Source organism: Panthera uncia, chromosome E1, assembly GCF_023721935.1.
Source record: "Panthera uncia isolate 11264 chromosome E1, Puncia_PCG_1.0, whole genome shotgun sequence".
Lineage (NCBI taxonomy): Eukaryota > Metazoa > Chordata > Mammalia > Carnivora > Felidae > Panthera > Panthera uncia.
Genome location: NC_064814.1, coordinates 42,475,821 through 42,498,957, shown reverse-complemented (window position 1 = coordinate 42,498,957; position 23,137 = coordinate 42,475,821). Strand labels below are relative to the sequence as shown.

Below are 23,137 nucleotides of genomic sequence, written 5' to 3'. Positions count from 1 at the left end.
TAAAATTCATCTGGGACTCATTCATCAAGGATGTTAACCATTTTCAACTAAAGCTATACTGAGCCATAAATAGCTACTGGTGATCTGTTTTACAGTGTTGACACATATGTCCAACAAGATCTTGTACCACTGACAAAAAGTACTTTTTTGTACTTACATTTGTAGCTTAAAATACTTAGGACTTAAGTTGCTTGGGTCATATTGGAGTGCTCAAATATAATGAATCATATATAGGGTAAGGTATAAATATAGCTTAAGAAATTGCCATATAGGAAGACAAATAGGACACCCCCTTTTCTGAGAAGAATTTACTTTGCAGGTTACAATGGGCAGGGGTGCAGCCTCTGAATGTTTTTCTTGAAGATCCAAAATTTTAAAATAAGCTTAAGAGTGATAGACAGTAAAACTCTTAAGAGCAGTAGTGTGCTTTTTTTCAAGTGTTATCCAAGTGTTTTCTACTGAATGTAAAGTTGTCTAAACTTGTACCTTATCACTTGTTGCTTGGTATAGGGTTGTCTTGTTTTTAAACAAAGGAGGAAAATCTTGTTTTAAGGTGACTCATATAGTGATGTAGTACATTAGTAACAGGGTGGTGTTTCTTTGCTCAGTATGAGCATTAGTAATAACAGACACTGGCAACTTTCCCATAGAATTTAATTCATATTTGGGAATTCTTAGGAATCTGAGTGTACAGGGACCTGGTTCCAGAAAGTCTTAATAGTAAGAATGGTTAAGTATGACTGCTATGTGACCATGGGAATTTAAGGTGTGACGTTTATAATATATGAGTTATAATTAGCTTATACTTCTAAAACTTTAAATATCTCTCAGTCTCTCTTATCTGTGATTATTTTTTTCCTGCTGTCCTTTGAGACTCATTCATTTATGATTGGCTGATTTATCCATTTACAGTTAATTAAATTCAGCTTCTGAGTCTTATTTTATGTTTTTTTTTTTTTTTAATCTTACTGTGGTTATGGAACTAGGCCTAATGGAAACTTGATTTTGATATCTTTATAGCTATACAGATATTGCCATGATACCTGGAAATACTGTTTGCTAGTAAAAAGAGGACAGGTATGGATAACTGGAGATATACATAGACATTTATTTTCCTAGTTACAGAGATTTAAGAGATTTTTATGATTTCCTGTAAGAGAAATTGTATTGAAACTTAAACTCAAGCCATTTTTACAGTAATGAAGAATATAGTTTTTAATAATCTTCTATAACTAAGAGAGGCTTAGAGAAACTCAATGAAAACCTTTGGAAAAGGATTGAAACATGATTAAGATTTTGTAAGGATTGGTGCATTTTGACTCTTGATTGATTGGCGGTCTTGGAGATAATCAGAGAGTTTTTAAAAGTAACAAAGTGTTTAAGGCCAGATGTTGATGAAAAATAGCCAATTTGGGTTTTGGACCTTAGTGTTTTCTTTATTTCAATTAGTTAAGGAGTTCTAGGATATAGGATAGTAAGACTAGTTCTTTTGACAGACATAACAGAGCTTGTATATTTGAAACACTGTTGTCTAGTCCCTAAAGAAATTAGATAACATACTTGTGCAAAAGATGCAACATTTGCTTAGCATCTTTGGAGCTGCTGTTCTTGGCTTTGCCCTTAGCTCTTCTAAATATCTCCAAGGAAGCAAATCTTCCTTTGAAGGTAAATTTGATTATTGGCAATAGCCAGAAAAATTTGTATCCATGTCTGATGATTAGTAATTAACCAAACCAAAACTTCTTAATCGAGTGTCTTTTATATTTCAGGCCCTATGGGTACAAGAATGTCTGAAATAATTTGTCCCTGCTTTCAAAGCTGTGGGACTTTGGTGGATGTGGATGGTGCATAATCTTGGGGCAGAAACCACATCTAAAAACTTGTCTAAGGGTTTTGGCAGAGAGATAAGAACAGGGAAGGGGCCCTAAGTCATAGAACCTAATTCACAAAATTAATAATTTCAGTAAAAGAAGTAAAGGAAATGAAAATAGGGGCACCTGGATGGCTCAGTCAGTTAAGCGTCGGATTCTTGATCTCAGCTCAGGTCTTGATCTCAGGGTTGTGAGTTTAGAGTTAAAAAAAAAAAAAAAAAAGCCTTGTGTACAAGATAAATTTCTGTGAATCCAGAACTGGCTTAAACACAGTTTCCAAGCAGATATTCCCAAAATGTTTCAAGTAGTGAGAAATCATAGAACCTCTCAAGATGACTATTTGAAGAGAATATTCATTTAAAAATATACATTCTGTTTTGTTGGTTAAAAAAAGAAACTTTCATTAGTTTATTATTTCATATATTTAAATTGAATATTTTTACCTTGAGAGACATTCTCAAAAAGTATCACCATGTATGGGGCGCCTGGGTGGCTTAGTAAGTTAAAAAAGTCCAACTCTTGATTTCCGTTCAGGTCAGGTCATGATCCCAGGGTTCTGGGATTGTGCCCTGAGTTGGGCTCTGCACTGACATGGAGCCTGCTTGGGATTCTCTCTCTCTGCCCCTCCTCTGCTCAAGCCTGCTGGTACACTGTCTCTCAAAATAAATAAATAAATAAATGTATATTTAAAAGTAATGTATAAATGTATTTTAAATATATATTTAAAATAAATGTATATTAAATATATATATACATATATACTTTTTAAGTATTTGCCCTGTAAATTAACATAGATTTTGTCTATTGTTTCCTGGCTCTCCTAGATGCCTCTACCACTTACTTTTTTTTTTTTTTTTTTTCTAGGCTAAAAAAGACAGTCTTCTTTCCCAGCAAATATGAAGGGGAGGGAAGGAGAAAGAGGTAGTAAAACTGAAAAATATTTTGAGCTGATCCATCTCAGAGACAGAGTAGTTAAAATTAGATACTTTCCCCTCCTAAAGATGTTAAATGATAGATATAGCCTTCAGAGTGAAAAGAACAAATTATTGAAGTTGTTTTTAGGGGAACAGGAAGTGGATGATAAATAAGGTGAACTTACAATTTATTGTCCAAACTTATAATTTATTACCAAATAATGAGAATGAAAGGGATGCTAGTAATTATTTCACTGTGCAATAGCTGTTAATGAAGATATACAAATGGGGACACATGGTGACCCTAGTGATAAAGCTAGAATTTATCTTGGTATTTATTGGGTGAGTTTTCACAGAGGGGGAGAACATTTATTTGGAATATGTTCTTATTATATTATTTTGAAATCACAGCACCCGAGTTAGTCATTTCTTTGTTTTCTCTTAACAATTTTATACACATATACATCTTTATAGAATTATATTGGGGTTATTTGGTTAAGGGTCAGCCTCCCTCATTAGACTGAGGTCAAGAGATTTTCTTGTTCATTTTTGTGACCTCCTTAGTATCTGGAATATTAAAAATATGTAGTAAACATATGTCAGCAAAGGAATGTTAATCTTAATTATAGCCTTCCTAATTACTAAAATAAGATGGTTCTGGGGCTGATAATTTTACCTAACCAGGTTGAATGTACTGCTTGTATTTTATAGTATTAAATAGGTTGAGAATGAATATTTACATTTATAGGCTGTGTTTTACATTTGTTATAGAGAAAATTTAAAGGCTGGGAATGAAATAACATATAATTAAATTCATGAAAAAGACCATTTGGAATTAACCAGCAGTAAAGTGGGTAGGAGTGTGGTTGAATTGACTTTATGAACAGAAGAATACGATGTGCAAAGACAAGACAGTAATGACCATTTGTAGAAATACACGTGATTTGAGTTGACAGGAGTGGAGAGTATATGTTAGGATTGGACATAGAGGGAGATGAGACATAAGAGGCCAGATCATTAGGAGCCTTACATGATATGTTAGGAGGTTGAATTTTATCCTGAAAACCTTGAGGAAATATTGAGGAATTTTAAACAGAGGGGTGATGTGATCAGATTTTGCACTTTAGAAAGATAGCTATCTGAAAATGTATTGGAGGGAAGTCAGATATATTTAGTTACTAAATTGGTGGGCAGAGAGAATGTGTATGAATGTGAATGAGTATTGCTTCAGTGTTTCAGGTTTGGGCAGCTGGGTAGAGAGTAGTGCTATTCACCCAGCTGGAGAGTACAGGAGCCATTTAGATGATAAGATGAGAAGTGAGCATCTTGAATTGGAGGTATATATGAAACAACCAAGGGAAATTCCTAAGCTGGATAGATATATTTGCTGCTCATCAAGAAGATCTAGGCTGGGGACAGAGAAAATATTTGTGACCACTTATTAAACTTTTGCTTAAATGTGTATATATTTTGTAGATGTGTAAATATCTGTGGTAAATGCATTATATATATTATGTCATTTAATCCTTATGCATAGGCATCGTTATTCTCATTTTATAGATTAGGAAACCAAGATCCAAGGTTACACAGTTAGTAAGTGGCAGTCACTTATTGAGAATATGATATGATGATGAATATATACGGTGGAGACAAGTGGACGACTGAGAGGTGACTAAGGTATGGAATGAGTGAAGCACTAAAAGTGGACTTTTGAGGACCTTGGACATTTGAGAGGCTAGTGGAGGAAGAAGATCTTACAGATAAGACTGAAAAGAACATCAATAAAAAGAACAATAATTTGAGCAATGTTACTCAAATTATGTTCCTCAATTAATTTGTCATATAAGATGGTTCTTTTTTTTTTTTTTTTTAATGTTTATTTATTTTTGAGACAGAGAGAGACAGAGCATGAACGGGGGAGGGTCACAGAGAGAAGGAGACACAGAATCTGAAACAGGCTCCAGGCTCTGAGCTGTCAGCACAGAGCCTGACGCGGGGCTCGAACCCATGAACTGTGAGATCATGACCTGAGCCCAAGCCGGACGCTTAACCGACTGAGCCACCCAGGCGCCCCAATAAGATGGTTCTTTAAAAGGGAGAGAAGTGTTCTAGAGTCAAGTAAGTTTGGGAGACACTGCAAAACCCCATCTTGTACAGTCACAATGAACTCTGGTATTGATATGAGAAATCTGAGAAATCCTGTAGTAAGGAAACTTGTTTAACTTAGTACCACATTTCCCAAACCTGTTTCATCATGAGTCTCCTCCCCCCACCACCTTTTTTTTTTTTTGCGTACATTTCATTGACATCCCAGAACTGAAGAATTCAAGTGAGTATGGCTTCACAGACTCTAAGCAAAAAGGGAGTTTCAGGAAGGAAGTGGTCACTGTTGGATCATATATCTTGGAGAGGTCAACAGAGTAGAAAGAGTAGGCAGTCAGTTACCCTGGTAGTTAGGGCGCTAGTGACCTATAAGAGAGCAGCTATGGTACAGTTGGTGGTCAGAAGACCATTCTGTTGCAGAAGGTTAAAAGATAAATGAATGGTGAGGAAGGGGAGGAAGCAAGCAGAGATTGCCCTTTCCAAAACGTTGTCTCTGAAGGAAAGGAGAAAAAAGTAACTAGAGGAGAGTTTCAGGTAAAAGAAGGGCTTTTGTGTGTGTGTTATTTGGGAGAGATTTGAGAATATTTCTCTGCTGAGAGGAAGGAGTCCTTAGGCAAGAAAAGGGGTCAAGATGTAGTAGGGAAGAACAGATGATTCATGGAATAACATTCCAGAGGAAATGGGAGGAGAGAGGTTCCAGAGGACAGATGGAGAGATTAGCTTTGGAGGGGTGGAAGTATTAAACTGAGCTCTAATACAGTAATGCCCTTAGGGGCATCTTTTCCAAGTAGGATTGTGCTCTTGGTGTTTGTGTTTGTGGCTACTTTTTATAGCTTTACTGAATCTTCTCCCTTACTGTCATAGTGTCAGCTGTTACTTCCTGCTGTCATTGTGTCTTTCTCTAGTAGCTCTTTACTTCTACTAATTTGCTGCTTTACAAAACAAAACAAAACAAAAAAAAACATTTGTTGCTTTATGTCCGCTTCCAACTAGAAAACAAGGAAGCCAAGCTTCGCAGAGTTGAATAGGAAGTAAGAATAAATAAACTGAAGGTTTAAAAGGCATGCAACCCTAAAGCCCCAAGAGATGGAGTTTATAAGCTTTGGGATATGTCTTTTCTGTATTTAGAATCCCTTTTTTTTTAGGGGAGGTGTTAGATTGGAGTTGCTTTCAAATTTCTATGTTTTCCAGATAGAAATACCAGATAAGGAACTACTAGAAGTTTATATATACATATGTCTACTATCTCTTTATTTCTCTACTTTTTAAAATTCTAAAAGCCATTTTTCTCATTTTGAAAAGCTTCTTGATGGTAAATATCTTAAGCTATATGTTGTTCATATAAAATCTCTTCAGTTTAAGGATATTTTTAAACTAGAATCTAGAAAAGTAATAGGACAAACAGGACAAAAAGTATTGAATAATAACCATTAAAATATGCAAGAGTAGGAGCGCCCAGGTGGCTCAGTCGGTTAAGCCTCCAACTCTTGATCTCAGCTCAGGTCTTGATCTCAGGGTTGTGAGTTCCAGCCCTGCATTGGGCTCCACACTGGGTGTGAAGCCTTCTCTAAAAAAAACGTGCAAGAGTAAATATTTTTCAGTTAATACTACCAAGTATTTGTGGTGTGGTCTATACTGAGGACTTTTGATTTAAGTGGGTCACCATATAACAATGCAGTCCTGTTCTGTGCTTTTATAGCTATATATGGTTCTTTTGTCTGCAGCTGGACATCCCTTTCATTCAAATGAGAAGTCTGGAAAATCTGTAGTTAACCTTCGGACTGCTTTTCGCAAGTCATAAGTTTGGAGGCTATTTTTTTTTTTCTATGACTAGGGTACCTGTTTGACATTTTAGAATTTATTTAGAAATGTATTCAATCTGGTGGGTTTCATCCAGATAACATAGTGCAGGGAAGTGTTTGTAATTAAATGTAGTCACTAACCATCTGCATTAAACACATGGGAACGTAGCAACATAGATTCGTAGGCTTCATCTCTGTCCCACCAAATCTCTTTTAAAATGAGGTTTAGGACTGTGAGTTGTTAAACTGCTCTTGGGTGATTCTGGTAGGCACTAAAGTATGAAAAACTGGTACCAGGGATCTAGCCTGTGATTAAGTCTGACCCAGACCGATTCTTCCATTGAATGTGACAAAAGTGTCCATGGTCAGGACCTAAATCAAATGAGTACATGACCAGGTGTTTTTCATAGGATGATCTTTTTAAATTTTGTTGAGACTTGTTATTTTTAAACAGCTTTACTGAAATACAATTCATACTCTATAGTTAACACATTGGAAGTATTCACTGTTTTTTGGTATATTTGTAGATAAGTGCACCTATCACCACAGTCAATTTTTGAACAATTTCAACAGCTCAGAAAGAAACCTTCTCCCCTTTAATTATCACCACCCTCTCTTTCCCTTTCACCACCCAAGCAACCATTAATCTACTTTCTGTCTCTATAGATTTCCCTGTTATGGACTTTTATATGTATGTAATCATACACTATTTTGTTTTCTGTGGCTGGCTTCTTTCACTTAGCATAATAGTTTCAAGGTTTGTCCATATTGTATCATGTATCAGTACTTCATTCCTTTTTATAGAATAATATTTCATTATATGGATGTAGCACATTTTATTTATCCTTTCTTCCACTGATGGACATTTAGGTTGTTTCCATCTTTTGACTATTATGAATAAGGTTGCTATAATCATTTATGTTTTGGAGATATATTTTCATTTCTCTTAGGTATTTACATAAGGAGCAGAATTGCTAGGTAACTCTGTTTAATTGAGGAACTGCTGGACAAGTTTCCCAAAGCAGCTGCACCATCTTACGTTCCCTGTAAAGGAACTTAAGTGTAGAGGGTTCTGATTACTCCATATCCACGTTAACACTTGTTATCTGACTCTGAGTCTAGCAATCTTTTTAAGTATGAAGTGCTATCTCATGCTGGGTTTAGTTTGCATTTCTCTGATGGCTAATGATACTGAACATCTTTTCATGTGCTTCTTGGCCATTTTTATATCTTCTTTGGAGAAATGTCTATTCACTATTTTTGGGTTGTCTTTTCATTTTTGAGTTGTAAGAGTTCTTTATATATTGTAGATACAAATACCTTGTCAGATATATGATTTGCAGATATTTTCTCCCATTCTGTGGGTTGCCTTTTCACTTTCTTTAGGGTATCCTTTGAAACAAATATTTTTATTTTGATGGTGTGTAATTTCTCTATTTTTTCTTTCGTTGCTCAGCTTTTAATGTCACTTCTAAGAATCCTTTGCCAAACCCTATGTCATGAAGATTTACTCCTATGTTTTTTTCTAAGAGTTTTTCTTTTACTTTTAGTTCTTTGATCCATTTTGAGTTAATTTTTGTATATGGCGTGAGGTAAGGATCCAGCTTCCTTCATTTGCATGTAGCTATCCATTTGTCTCAGTACCATTTGTTCATTCTTTTTAAAAAACTAGGGGCACCTGGGTGGCTCAGTCGGTTAAGCGTCTGACTTTGGCTCAGGTCATGATCTCACAGTTCATGAGTTCAAGCCCCGCGTCGGGCTCTGTGCTGACAGCTCAGAGCCTGGAGTCTGTTTCAGATTCTGTGTCTCCCTCTCTCTCTGCCCCTCCCCTGCTCATGCTCTGTCTCTCTCTGTCTCAAAAATAAATAAACATTAAAAAAAATTAAAAAATAAATAAAAAATAAATTAAAAAATAAAAAACTAGACTTGATTTTTATATAAAATGCTTTTCATTATTTTAAATTAGAAGGATAGAAGTTACCTATGAAAGAATATATATGAATTATATCAATTTTCTTTCTTTAGAGTGACTTTTTTTTTAATGCTTACTTGTTTTTGAAGGAGAGAGAGAGAGACAGTGTGAGTGGGGGAGGGGCAGAGAGAGAGGGAGACACAGAATCTGAAGCAGGCTACAGGTTCCCAGTTGTCAGCACAGATGCGGGGCTAGAACTCGCAAACCTCAAGATCATGACCTGAACCAAAGTTGGATGCTTAACTGACTGAGCCACCCAGGCACCCCTCTTTATAGTGACTTTTTCTATTTATGTCGTTAAGGTTGCAGTTAAGACTATAGAAATGTAAACCATTAAAATATTTGGTTTGTAAAAATTACTCAGTTTTTATTTTGCATTCGTATAGATCCCAACCCAGAGTGTTGCCTAATTTTCAATTTGTCTCTGCCATGGAACCAAATCTCATGTATAAAGTTCCAACTCTTGTTTTCTTGGATTTTGGAAGGAAAGGAATATGCTTAAAGTCTGATTCTCTTCAAAGGCCTTTCTAGTCATTCCATGGGACCATGAAGACTTCCCACTCTTGAGCTTCGCGGAAGTAGGCTTTTTCTTGCTGGTATATACCCATCTCTATGGTGGGATCAAGTGTAATCTCTAATCAGTTTCCTTTATTAACTTCACATATACTAGCCTATAAAGCTATTATACCTTTTGAAAGATCGTCCTAATTTTTATAAAAGATGAGGGAGGAAATGTTTTCTTCACATTAAATCACAATTTCTTTCTTTCTTTCCTAAAATTACTATTTAGTAATAGAATCCTATGGCCTCCAGTATAGATGACCATTTAAAAATAGGTCTTATTCCCTGTGCTATGATGACCATAAAGTTTCTTCTCTCCAAAGAGAAAGAAGTAAGAATGATGAACATTTACTGAGCACTTACTCTATTCCAGGCACTGAGCTCTTTATAAGTGTGTTGTCCTCACAACAACCTTCTGAGGATAGGTACTGTTAATCACCCTATTTTACAAATGAGGAGATTGAGGCACCAATAAGGGATAGAACAGGGTCAGAATTCAGGCAGTCTGACTTCAGAACCTTAACAGCTCATGCCAAGGATTGGCCTACCTTATCTTTCTTGTCTTAAACTCCAGTCTTGAATTTCATGTCATTTTTGATGGGTCTAGGAAAGAGGATCTAGGAAATACACCAGAAGTGCCTTTTGTTTGTTTTTCTACTAAAGCTGAAGCTTTTTCTCCATTAATCCTCATTAAACAAGTCTATGATGATGAACATCATAGTCTATGTATGAACATAGCTTTTGTAATATTGATTAATTACTTATAGCTTATAGTAATATAATTACTTACAGCCTATAGTAATATAATTAATTAATTAATTACTTATAGCTTTTGTAATATTAATTAATTACTGCTCCTGGGTATTATATTAAGTTGTTACTGAAATATCATCCATAGGGATGTTACCAAGTAAACAGGTAGCCTCAAAGTAACATAAACTGCACAGTGTAAAAGAAATAACATTGGCCTGATAGGAGAGCCATTCATCTGGCTTTGCTGCCATTTAACTCTATGGCCCTGGCTAGTCTCTTCATCTGTCTGGCCATGGTTTTCTCATGTGAGAAATAAAAGTTGAATGAATCTCTAAGGTCCTGTTCAGTTTTAGCATTCAGAGATACTACATACTCTTGGTAAAGTGCCTTCAGGCCCATGGAAGAGAAGTTGAAAGAGTACCATAATTGGGTTTTATTCCTTGGATTTTAAGGTGATTATTGGTGGGCATGCAGAATAGACCGAGAGAGAATTCTCTTAGTTGACCTCTGGATCCATGAAGTAGAAACCCCTGTCCCTGCACAGGAAATGTGATTTATATACTATGTCTTAGAATTGTATTTTTAGATGTTCTTAGTGTTTTGAGAGAGAGTGTGAGTGGGGGAGGGGCAGCGAGAGAATACCAAGCAGGCTCTGCACTGACATTGCAGAGCCAGATATGGCATTCAAACCCCCAAACTGTGAGATCATGATCTGAGTCGAAATCCAGAGTCGGATGTTTAACCAACTGAGCCATCCAGGTGCCCCTAGATGCTCCTAGTGTTTTATTAAGGATCTGTCCAGGGACACCTGGGTGGCTCAGTTGGTTAAGCATCTGACTTCGGCTCAGGTAATGATGCCACAGTTTGTGAGCTTGAGCACCATATCAGGCTCTGTGCTGACAGCTCAGAGCCTGGAATCTGCTTCAGATTCTGTCTCCCTCTCTCTCTGCCCCTCCCATTCTCTCTCTCTCTCTCTCTCTCTCTCTCTCAAAAAAAAAAACATTAGAAAAAAAAAAAAAAAGGATCTGCCCAAAGACTGTTAAAAGGCTCAAATATATTCTCTAATGAGTTAATACATTAGTAACTAAGAGTTTTTAAAACTTGACTCCAAAATAATTTTTGAGGGGCACCTGGGTGGCTCAGTCGGTTAAGCGGCCGACTTTGGCTCAGGTCATGATCTCGCGGTCAGTGAGTTCGAGCCCCGTGTCGGGCTCTGTGCTGACAGCTCAGAGCCTGGAGCCTGTTTCAGATTCTGTGTCTCCCTCTCTCTGACCCTCCCCTGTTCATGCTCTGTCTCTCTCTGTCTCAAAAATAAGTAAACGTTAAAAAATTTTTTTTTAATAATTTTTGAAAATGTATCTTTTGGTAGAGGTGTAGGAATAGGAAGGGAGATATGGGATAAAGAATAGGATCCAGATTTAGTTTTGGCCTGGGAAACTGACAGTGGTTTCTAGAATATGCTTCCTTGTTTATTTTTCAATATACTGTAGCCAATAAGCCTTTAATAGTAACTACCACTTACAGAGTGCCTACTGTGTGTGACAGCATTGACAAGAAATCTGTAAGACATATATGAAACCTATTGAAAGATATAAAAGAAAACCTGAGTAGATACTTATGCATGTTCCTTAAAGAGAAGACTTAATATTGCAAAGATGTTGTTTCTACCCAAATTAATTTATATCTTTTTAAAAATATAATTTTATTTATTAATTTATTTAAGTATGTTCTACATCCAACATGGGGCTTGAACTCACGACGCTGAGATAAAGAATTGCATGTTCTACCTACTGGGCCAGCCCACTACCCCTAATTTATATCCAGTGAAGTTCCAGTCAGTATCCCAAAAGGCTTTCTCTTGGAACTCGATAAGCTGATTCTAAAATTCATGTGGAAGAGAAAATGCTCAAGAATAGCAAAATATTTTTAAGTAAGAGAGTGAGAGAAGACGTACTTTAGCAGATGTCAAAACGTATTATTAGCCATTACTAAAGCAATATCAATTAATGGAATAGATACAGATCCATGAATATATCTGGAGATTTACTACATGATAGAAATGATGTTTCAAGTCAGTGGGGATGGGAAGAACTACAACTGGAGTTGGTAATAAGCTCTTGATAAGTAAAAAAGTAGAGCCCCACATTATCTCAATCTCAAAAATAATCCCAGATGGATTATAGGCCTAACAGTTTTTAAGTATATAAAGTTATTAGAAAAATATAGGAAAGTATGTTTATGATGTTGAGAAAGGAAAGTTTTTTTTGAGGGGGGGACAGAGGAAGAGGGAGAGAGAGAATCTTTTTTTTTTAATTTTTTTAATGTTTATTTATCTTTGAGAGAGAGAGAGAGACAGAGTACAAGTGGGGGAGAGGTAGAGAAAGAGAGAGGGACACAGAATCCGAAGCAGGCTCCAGGCTCTGAGCTGTCAGCACAGAGTCCGATGTGGGGCTGGAACGCATGAACCGTGAGATCATGACCTGAATTGAATTCAGATGCTTAACCGACTGAGCCACCCGGGCGCCCCAAGGGAGAGAGAGAATCTTAAGCAGGCTCCACACCCAGCACAGAGCCCAATGTGGGGCTTGATCTCAAGACCCTGAGGTCATGACCTGAACTGAAATCCAGAGTCAGATGCTTAACTGACTGAGCTACCCAGGTGCCCCAAGAAAAGATATTCTTAAGTCACAAAACGCAAAAACCCTAAAAAAGATTAATAAATTTGACTATATCAAAATGTAAATTTTAATGTAGTACAAGATAGTGTAATTACACTAGAAGACAAGCAATAATTGAGAAATATTTGTAATATGTATAGCAAATGCTTTGTGTTCATGATATATGAAGAATTCCTACAAATAATTTAAAACTACCTAATAGGAAAAATAAATTCATAGAAGAAAGAATAAAAATGACCAATAAGAAAATATGTTCAACTTCATTAATAATTAGAGAAATTTAAAAATAAGATAAAATTTTCACTCATTGGGTTAAGAAAAATATTTAATGAGAAAATATCCAGTATGATGAGGAAATAGGGAAAGACATATCTTCATAAACTGTGGACATATAAATTGATACAGGTGCTTTGGAGGGCAATTTGGCAATATCTCTTAAAACTTAAAAATACCTGTACCTCATGATTCAGCAGTTCCCTTTCTTGGTATTTACCCTAGAAAAACTTCCTTCCGTGTAATGCAAGCATGTGCCACAAGAATGATCATTGTAGTGTTGTTTGTAATAGCAAAACAAGGCAAAATAAAACCAAAAACCCTAAATATCCATCAATAGGGGAATGCTTACATAAACTTTGGAACACCATGCAGTGCTTAAGAAGAATGGGATAAATCCGTATGTACTCAGATACATTGAGTATACAATGAAGAAGAAAAAAAGTCAGACTTGTTCTTTCTCTAGATCCTTAAGGCCAGTTGTAAATCCTTGATGATTTCAAATTTGTTATCTTCATTTGATGGTAATAATAGTAGGAGAAAGAAACATGGCATAACAAAATGGATTTACTAGAAAACAGGCAGCAAACTTTTTAAAGAATTCTGGCAAGTGTGCCAAATTGCTTTCTAGAAAAGTTATATTGTTTACATTTCCAACAGCAATGACAGTGAGTATGCCCCAAACATCATTTTCCAAAAATTAAAAATTATATTCTCATTTTAGGAAAAGTTGAGAAAATTGACATTGTATAGCTGTTCAGGTGGCAGGCAAAGTTGATAGCTATGTACCAAGCTATGGATGTTCTGGAAGCTCCCAGCTATTGAGTTCCATAACCAAACCACATTGTACACATCTTGAGAAGCCAATTATGTAATTTGTTTTTCAGTGGAGATATTTAATATTTTTTCTTCATTGAAGCCTTTAAAAGTTTGAGTTTCTTTTTCAGTTCTTAGGGAATTTCAGGTTCTAATTTCATCTCCCTGGTGTACTTTTCATAATTATTTTGTTATTAACAAAGAAATTGGGAAAATAGGGGCTATAGATGGTTTATGATTCCCTAATTCCATTTAATATAAGGATTTTATTTCTCTTTTTCATTTTATTTTTTATTTTTATTTTTTTACATTTTTATTTATTTTTTGAGAGACAGAGTGAGACAAAGTGAGAGCGGGGGAGGGGCAGAGAGAGAGGGAGACACAGGATTGGAAGCAGGCTCCAGGCTCTGAGCTGTCAGCACAGAGCCCGACGCAGGGCTCGAACCCACAGACCGTGAGATCATGACCTGAGCCGAAGTCGGATGCTCAACTGACTGAGCCACCCAGGCACCCCTCTCTTTTTCATTTTAAAACCATCCTATTACTCTTTGGTAGCTGAGTGATAATAAATGTATTTTGTAGCTACTATAACTAAGGTTTGGGAAATCGTTAGCACTTTGCATATGTGTACATTTTAGCAGTTTATTATTAAATTATAGTTTCTGTCTTTAGTTCTTTAAAAAAAATGCTTAGCCATTTAACACTTTGTTCATCTTACATTCCATTTGCGATCATTGGTTATATATTTGTATTTGAAGACATTAGCATGGTTTGGGATATATAATGGGCATACAGATACTACTCTGTATCTTTTAGATTCCCTATACCTAGTGAAATATATTATTTAGAGTGCATTAGGTTCACTTTTAGTTTGATATAAATGTTTTTCTGGAAGGAAATAATTGAGCTATAGATGAATTGTTTTGGCATATGGTGTCTGGTCCTATGGGCTCAAGGCTTAGTAAAAAGACCCCTGAACAGGGGCGCCTGGGTGGCGCAGTCGGTTAAGCGTCCGACTTCAGCCAGGTCACGATCTCACGGTCCGTGAGTTCGAGCCCCGCGTCAGGCTCTGGGCTGATGGCTCGGAGCCTGGAGCCTGTTTCCGATTCTGTGTCTCCCTCTCTCTCTGCCCCTCCCCCGTTCATGCTATGTCTCTCTCTGTCCCAAAAATAAATTAAAAAACGTTGAAAAAAAAAAAATTAAAAAAAAAAAAAAAAAAGACCCCTGAACTGAGCCAGGAATCCTGGGATCTAGCCCTGGCTCTGTCACTAATTAGCTTTGTAACCTCGAACATATGACTTATCTCTGTATTTTTATAAGATGTCTTACACAAAGAATATAATTAATATTACTCAAATATGAGGTAATATTATTAGAGAGAAGAAAAAACTTTGGCATTTAAGATTTGGGATGGTAGAGAAATAACTTGATTAAATTCAGTATGTCCTGGGGCACCTGGGTGGCTCAGTCAGTTGAGCGTCTGACTTCGGCTCAGGTCATGATCTTGCGGTTTGTGGGTTCAAGTCCCACATCCGACTCTGTGCTGACAGCTCAGAGCCTGGAGCCTCCTTCAGATTCTGTGTATGTGTCTCTGTCTCTGCCCCTCCCCTGCTCACACTCTGTCTCTCTCTCTCAAAAATAAATAAACATTAAAAAAATTAAAAATTAAATAAATTCAGTATGTTCTATTAGAGAAGGCAGCACAGAGTAAATAAAACAGCAACACAGAACTCATTCTGCCAGACCAGGCAGGTAGCATGAATATGTGAATTAGGACTTTATAAGACAGGAAATATTTGGAATCTGTGATATTTGGAGTCAGTCTTTATGTATCTATTGCTTTAAAAATTCAGATTAACAAAGAAAATACTGTGAGGGCTACGCCAAGCAGTTTTTCAGGCAGGATTCTTTCTGAGAGCCTCTGGTGTAAAGGAAAGAATGCTGAACCAGATATGAAAAGTCCTGGGTCTGCCATTGACTAAATGGGAAGTCTTGAGTAGGTCATTAGAACTCTCTCAGCCTCCATTCCCTCATCTGTGTAAGTTGAACTAAATCCATGTGTAATGACCCTTACACTGCCTGAGAATTACTTTCTTTTATGTTAAGAAGCTTATATTCTGGTGGCAGCAAACTAATTCATCTGAGTGTATTTTCTGTCTCACTATTTCACCTCCCAAGCAGGTGCTGTGTCTTAACCTCTGTTGTTAGTTTAGTAAGGTTAGGACATAGACTGGAGGAGAAAAAAGGATTCTCTGATACTTTATGGAATTATCTTAGTTTTATTCATTAGATTGGCTAGAGTAACTTTGGCTTATAAAAAGACTTATTAAGGAGAAGCTAGGAAAGAAAATGTAATGTGTAAAATTATTTTCTACCTTTTAAAATCCAGGAAAAGAAACTTCCTTTGAGAATATTACTCCTTTGTACATATTAATTACTTCTCACAAAATCCCAGTCAAGGAGGAAGGTGATGCTAGCTTCATTTTACAGGAAGAAGTGGGAAGTATCTCAACATTTATGAGTTAAATGGGCTGAGTTAATAGTAGAATTATGGACTCCAGGGTGTAGCCTGGATTCCATTTAGCCTCTCTACAGTAGTCAGCCTGCCATCCGTACCTAGACAGAATGCACAAGTGTACTCTCCTCACATCTCCATCTATCCACACCTTTGTGTGTGCAGGCCTGATTTAAACACCTTTTCTCCACAAATCCCTCCCTAGTCCTTGAGACGAAAGTAACCTCTCCTTTTTATCTTGGAATTATTTTTTCCTTTAAGTACTAAACTGAAGGCTACTTAGGAATGGACTCCACATTTAATTCATCCTTATATACTGTGGGGAGGAGTGTCCTTTGTAGCAGGCACTCAGTGATGTTTGATGGCCAGCTAGTCAGGTGGATATTAGAAAGATAAATGGATGGATGGGTGGATGGCTAGTGGGCTTTTTATCCTAGCATCATGTGCATAAGTGTATTAATTGTGGCTTTCCACTTGGTTTGCATTTTATTTTTTTATTTGATTCTCAGGAACAAATTATTTTGTAACATTAAGTTTTTAAAAACACCCTTTGTGGGGTGCCTGAGTGGCTCAGTCGGTTGAGCAGCCAACTTCAGCTCAGGTCATGATCTCACAGCTCATGAGTTCGAGCCCCGCCCGCATCGGGCTCTGTGCTGATAGCTCAGAGCCTGGAGCCTGCTTGGGATTCTGTGTCTCCCCCTCTCTCTCTGCCCCTAACCCACTCGCATTCTGTCTCTGTCTCTCTCAAAAATAAATTTAAAAAAACATTGATAACACCCTTCATTTTTCTAGTATTCTATTCTCTAACATGTCTAGGTGTCAAAATTTAGAATATCCAACATTATATTTATGGCATTGCTTTCACCAGCTTAATTTCATGACCTTGGTTCGGACTTGGAAACAATGCATCTTGTTTTGATAACTTTCTGATGGACCAGAGGCCTCAAATGGATGTCACATGCTGTTGGAGCAGATCTAACAAAGAAAACGACAGACAGTTGATCCTCTTTGTTTCAAATAGCCTCTCTGTCTCTCTTTCTCATTAGGTTTAGTTTAATTCTGGAAGTAGTTGTTAGCTTTAAGGAAAAGTTATAATTTCCTAATATCCATTAAATCACAGAAGCATCTAGTAGATACTCAATTAATATCAGCATAAATGAAAAAATGAACAGTTGAAAAGCATTGTAACAAATTGGAAACAGCTTGCACCTCTGATTAAGAAAAGCCTATTTTGGATATTAATTTTAACTCTTGTACTCATCATGAGTAAATTATTTGAGTTCTGTACCCTTATTTGTAATATGAAAATGATAATAATTATGGATTTTCATACTCTCTAGTTTTAAATATTCATCAAAATACATTCTGATTTCTTTGTGTTTGGAAAGCATGGTCATCATATTTTAGTTCTTAGACTTTTTCACCATGGAATTTAAAAACTAGATACTCCTAGAAAAAAAAAATTAAAAAAAAAAAAACTAGATACTCCTGGACACATTTTAAAAACTAAAATGTATAGACATGAGGTTTAAGGGACATTCATGTACCTTAGTCACCAATTTGTACAATTTGTATAATTATGAAAAATAACACCAAATGCTGTACTTAAGATTGCCTATGATTGATATCAGAAAATCAACCAATCTTGAACCAGACCTTTTCAGTTGTTTACTTGCTGCTTTGAGCTTATTTTTCTACCTATTTCATAATTTATGTAGCTCAGATAATTAATAAGTTGAGATCCTAAGTATCTGCATTATTAATATAAGTTTACTAGTTATAATCATAGTAGATAACTAGTTATAACCATGCAATATACTTAGTAGGATGTGGCTAGATTTTATCTCATATATTTTTTGCATATGCCTTCTCTGATACTTATGACTAGTAATTCACTTAATATGTAATATCTACTATAGTAGAAATCTGGAAGAAATATGAATGCTGATGTATGATATATTGCAGTCCTGATTTTTTTGATATTCTCATTGTTTCCATAGATTTCTCCAGTTGCTTTATAAAAAATCTTAACTTGTTTGTTAATTCTAAAAATATGTGTGGAGCATCTACTAGATGTTACATACTGTGCTAGGCCAATAAATATGTATTGATGAATAAGGCAGACATAGTTCCTTCTCTCATGAAGCTTATTCTGTATAGTAATGAAGATAAAATTAAGCATGTACACAAATTCATAATTACAAACTGACACTTCTATAACTGAAACAAGTAGAGAGCGGTGCTTAGATTGGAGGTTAGGAAAGGCCTCCCTGAAGAAGTCAAACTTACGTTTGAAGAATGCATAGGAGCCACCTGTAGGAAAACAAGGAAGAGAGTAGTCTAAACAGAGAATGACATATTCAAAGGTCCTGAGGTGTAGAGAGTTTGGCATGTTAGAATCTGGAGGAAGGCCAGTGTGCTGGCAGTGACTGAGGCAGAATGAGGAAACTAGTGAAGTATGCAAAGGCCAGATTACATAAGGCTTTATAGAACACAGAAGTTTGTTTCCTCCCCCCCCCACTTCACCCAAGAGATACAGGAGAACCACTGAAAGGTTTTCAACAGGGTGTGGCCGTATTTCTGCTTTCAAAAGATGGCTTTAGTTCCTATGTAGAGAATAGATTGTAGGAGATAAGGTAGAAACAGGCTGGCCAGTAGGGAGGCCACGAGGGGGGAGACAAGAAGTGCATAGATATGAGGTAGAACCTGTAGAGCTTCGTGATAAGTTGGATAGAGGATTGAGGCAAAGGAATAAGTAAGACATGACTCCAGCTTTCTGATTATTGCAGGTGAGGTGTATATTTGTACCAGTTTCCAAGATAAGGATTTCTAGGCCAGGGCAGATTTCGGGGAGGGAGTGGGAATTGAATTGGGAGTTTACAGATGACTGTGAGACCCCCAGTAGAGGTGACAAATAGTTAAATATGTAAGTCTAGACCATAGAGGAAAGGTTTGGTGCTAAGAATATACATTTGGGTATCATCAGTGAATAGTTGATATTTAAAATCCTGTGACTAATGAAATCACTTGGCGGGGGGAGAGTTATAGAGAAAGAAAAGAAAGCTCAAGACCAAGTCCTTCCACTCAGAGCCCGGAGCCTGCTTCGGATTCTGTCTCCCTCTCTCTCTGCCCCCACCCTTAAAAATAAAAACATTAAAAACATTTTTTTTTAAAGACCAAGTCCTTTATCTTTTGAGAGTCTGCAACATTCTAGTTAGCTTCATTTTCTGGCCCAGTTACATGTTATCTGACAATGAGAATTCTGTATCTCTGTGTTCTCTTTCACAACTCATAAAGCCAATTAATATAAACCCAACTGTGAAATTTTTTTAAAGTGTTAATCTGAAAACTCCTTTTAATTAAATATCTTTCTTTAGTATATTCATAAACTTTTCTGGAAAGCAGCCATTATTTTCAACACTTCTCTTTAGAGGGAGTATAGATTTGGAAAGTGGGCCAAATATCAAATCTCAGAAGTTTTCCTAGCTTGTTTATAAATCAGCCAGTCCATTTGTGTTCTTATAAAACTAGAACACAAAGGGGATGGGGTGGAGAGAACCTTCCCTTGAAATTTCCAGTTAAAATAATAAATTTGCTCCATTCAGATTACATGTCTTATACTGTTTGCCTCAGTAGGTAATGATGAAAAAGCCCAGCTTTTCTTCTGGGTATGTGGCCTTGGTTTTTCTTTTCTTTAAATATATTTCTTGTCTCTGTTTGTTCCAAATGTTTCTTTAGAGGTTTTTGAGCCAGTTATACATTCTAAAGCCTATTCATTGAAAAAATTATGTTAAAAGCTATCCTACTCAATTTCATTTCTCTTGGGGTTTTTTAGGTAACCCATTAGTAAGTATGGATATTTTGTTTTGCTTGCATATGGACTTGCTTCCTTGTTTTATTAACCCTGTAGCTCTGAAGCTCACCAGAATTATTCAAATTCTTCTTTCAAGCATTAAACATTTCAGAGCCTTGTTACTTGCACCTTACTGTGCCAAAGAAATACCTTTTAGGCTACCAAGAATTTTCATTGGTTTTCGTTGCCATTGTAAGCCCTCCTGAGCTCAGTATCATCATGTTATAAGAACACTAGCCCCCCCCCCTTCCCCTTTAGTTGTTCCTGTGCCCACCTAACCTTATGTAAATATCATTAACCTTTTTTGAGTGAGAGAGAGATTTGGCCTTTCTTTTTCCTTGTAGGATCTAGGCATAGGAATACACACTGATTTTTATTGTTGCTATTGTGTTGTTTATTGGAGGGGAGCCAATACTTCATGCTAATGTTGTACTGTGTGGTATGTCCAGTGAGCACTAATAGTCACCAGTTACAGTTGTGAGATGCTAAAACAAACGTAAAGCTGTAAACTCTCAGTGTTCAAGAATCAAAGCTGGAATTAGTTTAAAGCCAACATTACATAATTCAAAAGAAATAATTTTACCCTTCCATAACTTTAAAAGCCAAAAGCAAGCATGTCTAGTAGACTATCACTTTAGTCACTGTTTTTTCTGTTTTTAAAAAATAATTCAGGCTTATTAAAGGATTTGAAATAAGGGTCTCCCTGTGTTTTACTAAGATAGTCATTTCAACATGCTATAATTTAGCTATTTACCTGTTGGATATTTGGGTTTCATTATATATAATTCTGTAGGGATTATTTTGTACATAAATCTTTATATACATCTCTGATTGTCTCTTTAAAATTAATTCTGGAATTTACTGAGTTCAAGACAATGAACATTTTCAAGATTTTTGATACAATGTCATATCACTTTTCAGAAAAACTCTACCAGTTTATACTCTCAGCCATTGTTGGGCAAGTTCCTCTTTTTCTTCAATAGCTTTGGAAACATTTATAGTCTCTTATCTTTGCCAGTCTGAAGGATAAAAATTATATCCTTTTCTGTGTTGCATTTTTGATTACTAATGGAGTAGGACATGTTTATTTTCAGATTTCTCTGAAAAAAATCAAATGAATCAGAAAGCACTAGTGTAAATAGAATAGTGTATCTTTATTCCACACTGGCGTGAAAAAGATTTGCTTACATACAAATGGCTGCAAGAGAGTATATTTTCAAATCTTGTTATCTTGAGAGAATAGAGGTAAACTTTCAATTCTGCTAGCATATCTCAAGCTATAACCAGTATGCAGAATATTAACATTCTGAATCCAGTATTCCAGAACACAAATTTGCCAGTTCTCTGAAAAAGGTAGAACACAAATGGAAAATTCAAGAGCCCTACTTCAGTGACTTGCTTATGATCCACCAATGGGCAAAATGCAAGCAAGACTGCCAGCTGCTCTGCATCTGCAAACATTTGTGCAGAACTAATTTTAATAGCAGATGTTGGAAATATTAAAAAAAAAAAAAAAAGCAGCTCCCCTCTGAGAAAGTCAGACCTATCCCGTGACTTCTCAGATGCCCCATAACCCTGTTAGCCAGAGTTTCATTCCTAAAATTCCATATTTTGCTTCCCTTCTTTCTCATGTGAGAAGATTTAGAAATGCTGAAGGGAATTTCACAATTTCAGAAGGTCTTGATACTGCTTTAATTGGCCCCCTACGATGATGTCATATCTAGAAGCCTGTATATAATTAGGGTTTACCCATGGAATGATATACCCAGACTTCATTTATATTATATCCATCATAAGAAAGCCTATTTCTTCATTTTGTATTGAGGTAAAATTTACAGGGAATGAAGAGAAACTTTAAGAGAAAACTATTATTTTTGTTTATCAAATGGGCAATGAAGACATGGTAATTGCAGTAGGAATTTGCTAATCATCGCCTGAATGATGGCACATACAGATTTGGGGTTTATGATACCAATATTCCAGGTTGTAAAGGAGTTCACACAGGCACAGATAGGTGCTTTGTGACATTTGTCAGTATCTTCACTCATGCGTCAGAGTTTAATCAAATCTGGTTTTTTTTCTGGGGTTTGCTTATGCCGAAAGGCTAATAAGTAAATATTTTCATTGTTGTTTGATTTAAGTTTTTAAAATTTAATTTCTTAAAGTGGATGCATTTCTTAAACATTCATAAGATTCAAAATTCAAAAAGTTCTTTCTGTTTCCCAGCCATCCAATTCTACTCTTAACATACAACTACTTAACTAATGCTACTAGTTTTCTGTGACTCCTTCTAGACATATTCTATGCATATACAAGCTGTGCGTGTGTGTGTGTACACGTGCATGTGTGTGTATGCCTTTCCCCACTTTCACACTAGTGGTACCACACTATACATAATATCTTTGCTTTTTTTCACATAGTCTAACTTATAAATATTCCATATTAATACATAAAAAGCTCCCTTGTTTTTATTATTCCTGGATGGGATTTCATTGCATAGGTGTTCAGTGACTAATTAACTGGTGTCCAGGCTTTTGTTATTAGAATAAATGCTGCAATAAATAACATTAGAAAAATGTCATCTCACATAATTACAATAAATTTCTAGAAACAGAGTTGCTGGGCCAAAGAGAAAATACAGTTTTATTTTAAGTAGACATAAAGCTAGGATGAGACCCAAGGGTTTTTACCAAACCTGAAAAGAAATAGAGGTCATAGTTAGCTGACCAGGGATTCTGATTTGTGTCATTTAATAAGATGACTTTAAAATATTTTTCTTTATGTAAGTAAAAATGGCAGTGAAAATGCTAAATGATTACTTTTTTTTTAAATGTTTATTTATTTTTGAGAGTGAGAGATACAAAGCATGAGCGGGGGAAGGGCAAAGAGAGAGGGAGACAGAATCAGAAGCAGGCTCCAGGCTCTGAGCTGTCAGTACAGAGCCTGAGGCAGGGCTCAAACCCACGAATAGTGAGATCATGACCTGTGCTGAAGTCGTACCCTTAACCCACTGAGCCACCCAAGTG

At 36.2% G+C, this 23,137-nt stretch overlaps 1 protein-coding gene across 2 annotated transcripts in view; it reads left to right on the top strand.

Annotated features, from left to right (window-relative positions):
- The window catches only part of SSH2 (slingshot protein phosphatase 2), a 255,079-nt gene that overhangs the window by 17,482 nt on the left and 214,460 nt on the right, over nucleotides 1–23,137 (top strand). The gene's annotated exons all lie outside the window — the stretch shown is intronic.